At 36.4% G+C, this 3940-nt stretch overlaps 1 pseudogene; it reads right to left on the bottom strand.

Annotated features, from left to right (window-relative positions):
* Positions 1-1272: 1272 nt before the first annotated feature.
* On the bottom strand, positions 1273-2561 carry LOC148294344 (uncharacterized; annotated as a pseudogene).
* Positions 2562-3940: the final 1379 nt, after the last annotated feature.

Raw genomic sequence — 3940 nt, 5'->3', positions numbered from 1 at the left:
TTTGGGGCTCCCAAGCAGCCCAAAACTTCCATTTCTTGGCTCATCAATGGGCCCTATGAAAGCTCGTTACCATCCATACCACAACCCACTCACGCAAGCCCCGGGCATTTGCGTGGCTTGGGCCCACTTAAGCTTGTAGCGTGGCTATGTCTGAAATAATGATTTCCTGCTTGGCATGGCATGTTGCTTGGCGTGCTTGAATTTTGTCGTCTTTGAAAGGAGACATAATGCTTGACAAAATAATTAGCATGAGCTTGTAGAGCCAATGCCTTTTATAGGCTCATTTTAATTCCTAGCGTGATAAATTGCATATTTATTTGGCATGGCACGTGTTTGTGGCTTGTGCAAGCGTGCATGAAGAATTTCACATGCTCTGCATCGGGTTTCTTCTTAATAAGGTGTCGCATTGGGCCGGGGATTTATTTGGGCCCAACCCTTGATTTTTTGGGCCTGAACACAACCTACTAAGAAACATTATAAACATTGCAGGACAGTCAACAATGTAATTTATCTCGGTTACAACTATATCGATGTATTGAACCTTATTTATGTTTCTAATATTGAAAAAAAATAAAAGCAAGACAAAAACAAATTATAAAATAGAATGAGCTAAAATTATGTAATAAAGAAAAATACATGCAAAGGAAAAAAAATGTAAAATAAACACAAAGTAAAGAGCAAAAGGAGCAAAGACAAAAATATATACAAAAAGAAAAAACTGAAATGAAAAAGAGGAGAAAAAGCAAGATTGGGAAAGAGAAAAAAAAAAGAAGGAAACAATATGTTTAATATTAAAAAAAAAAGAGAAAAACAAATTGGAAACAGTATTGCGTTTGAAATGTCCACTGTATTGGGGGTTGTGGGCTCTTATCGGGTAGTAGCTCCATTGCTTGCTGTTTATTTTAATATGTTTAATATAAATAATAATAAAATCCTTAAATGAAACGGCGTCGTTTCTCCGTGAATAAAAAGACTAAAAAAGGAAGCGCTCTGCGTGCAATGCTGTTTGCTGCGCTGAAGTTGAAGTTGCTGCAACCCTTTGAGGCATTTCCTCGAATGCGGGCATGAATTGTCCAGCCATCTAGCCATTGCAGGGGTCAATTTTTCTTCCTCTAGTGGCGGATTCAGGAGTTGCAGGGGTCACTTGACCACCCTTGCTCCTTTGTGGATCCCTCCCTGCCACCAAGTACAGTAACTAAGAATAATGATCCAAATAAATTGACAAAGTAAGAGGTTTTAAGGACTCATAGTCTTACCTTTTATTCTTGGATACTAAGTTGTATCCTCAAAATGACCAAAAGGATAACTCTCGTAATCAAAATTCAGGCCAAGTTTTGTTATATCTAACGGTATGGACAACGTATAAGCATTCTCATCATGAAAGCCCCTTGTTGGTGCTTTTAGTACCACATACCAATTTGAATTGCTATCAGTTCTAGAGTAAAACACTTGCTTAGCTTGAGATGCTAAAATAAATGGATCTTTTCTAAATTGATGCAGGCCTTGATGGAGATTAACTAGTGTAAATCCATCTCCAACTTTGACACCATTCGTTATGTTTGCCCAATCGCAGTCAAATATATGTACTTTGAACATGCGATGATCTAGCAAAACAATGTCTCTTATAACCCCATAATAAGTAATTTTCCCAATGGCCTGAGATGTGTCTTTTGCACTAGATTGACAAATAGTGCAAATAGTGTTTACCTCCATAGATACACCACTATCTTGTGTGCTTATGTTAACATCTCTTGTGTGAAAGCGACGTCCATTGATAACATAACCAGAATAAGACATTACATCTCTCATAGGCCTACATGCAAGCCACTTTACTATTGTTGACATACCACTAGTGCTGCTTGACTTTATTTTCTAACCATTCACTAAAAGTCAATATATGACATTTTTCTAGTAGGCCTTCATTATTCAAAAGACGTCTATCTAAAAGCTTAAGCTCCTCTCGATACATTCTAGTACAGAAAAGAGGAGAATGAAGTTAGAAAAGAATAGCAAGTAGTCATATGGCCAATTGTAATAGATATATATGTATAAATTAGTTTTAAGCTAAGTTCTTACGCTAGGTACGGTTCAACTTCTACAGTATTTAACAGAACATAATGATGAGCAATATCCAACATTTCAAGAGTCATGATCTTAAGCTTGCTTGCTGAAATAGGTTGTCCTTCAGTTGCTATTCCAAATTCAAAATTCTCATTTCGGGTCTGTCGAACACCCATTTCAGCAGCTTCTTTCATGTACCCACTACAATGACATGAGCACTCTTCGGCTGCATAACGCTCTGTCATACATCCTTCAAGTCTAGCATGATTTTTCACATATCCTTTCAATATCTTCATATATCTAGTTCACGACATAGCACTAATGAGCATTAATTGAAATGTATTTGTGGAGGTTTTAATGAAGCTTAAATCAAACTGCATATGTATATGAACATACTGAAACTTAATGAAAGAATACCTTTCGAATGGGTACATCCAATGGAATTGGACTGGACCACCTATTAGGGCTTCTTGACTAAGGTGAATTGTCAAGTGAACCATAACATTAAAGAAACATGGAGGAAAATACCTTTCAAACATACACAAGGTCTATTGGCTCAACCATAACATCGAATATGCAAAAGAATAACAAATAAATTTCTTGAACTTAAGATAATGGTGGTAGCAACATGGGCTATTTCCATTTTGAAAATTTCAGGCCTATTGGCTCTTTTGATTTTAACAAAACTCATCTTCACATCAATAATAATACACCAGAACACTACTACTGTGCTCAGAAATACCAAGTCTACATATAAAAAGTATATTCTTGTAATTATTTTCATTCAAGTCAATAAAATTAGAAACTTCCAGATTCAATTTTCTCTTCAATTCTCTGAGCTCAGACTTTTCTCAGTATCCAAACACGTCGTAACACCTTATTTTCTCTTCACATCCCAATTCCAAGTAAAAATTTCATTGGCAACCTAGGGCGATAGTGAGGCTGATTTTAAGTGGATCCATACAATTAGAACCCAAATTCGATCAAACAAAATCAGAAATCCAAGTAGAATCTTGGATTCAATAATAAATCACATACATATAGAATCCAAATTAATAATATAAGCCATACAATCCACTAATATAAGCCAAATTAGGGTTTCGCAGAATCTCAATCTGGTGTAGGAAGGAGTAGGATAAGCCATACAATCCACTAATATAAGCCAAATTAGGGTTTCGCAGAATCTCAATCTGGTGTAGGAAGGAGTAGGATAAGCCATACAATCCACTAATCATCCACTGACATGTGTATTATTTTTTTAAATTAATAATATAATTAAAATACTCGATCCGGTCTGGTTTTCAGCGGTTTGCAATTAAAAAAACCGGTCCAACCCGATTCAAAGCCGGTTCGGCCGGTTTTTCTTTCGGTTCTTTGATTTTTTAATATAAAAACCGAATCAAACCACCTTAAGCGGTCCGGTTCGGCCGGTTCGGTCGGATTTTCGGTAATAATGCCCACCCCTAGTTCGTAGGATGATTTCCAAATTGATTTGCCTATGCATCTATGGGGAGAGGCGATCAGAATAGCGAACTACATACTTAATAGGGTGCATAGCAAGTCCATGCCTAAGACACCTTTCAAAATTTGGACTATCAGAAAGCTTAGCTTGCAACATCTTCATGTATGGGGTTGTAAGGTTGAAGCTAGAATCTATAACCCTCAAGAGAAGAAGCTTGATCCTAAAATGATTAACTACTATTTTATTGGTTATCCTGCAAGGTCAAAGAGTTTTAGATTTTATTGTCCAAATTATAGTACATGAATTGTTGAGACTGGCTGTGAAAAGTTTATAAAGCATGAGGAGAATGCCACTGGGAATGAATATTTTCTTTTCAAAGAAGAAGGGGATGTAGCTATGATCGAGAATGATGAACAA

The sequence above is a fragment of the Prunus avium genome, chromosome 5 (assembly GCF_965620075.1).
Source record: "Prunus avium chromosome 5, drPruAviu1.hap1.1, whole genome shotgun sequence".
Taxonomy (NCBI): domain Eukaryota; kingdom Viridiplantae; phylum Streptophyta; class Magnoliopsida; order Rosales; family Rosaceae; genus Prunus; species Prunus avium.
Note: the sequence above shows the minus strand (reverse complement) of the source record. Positions and strands in the feature narration are given on the sequence as shown.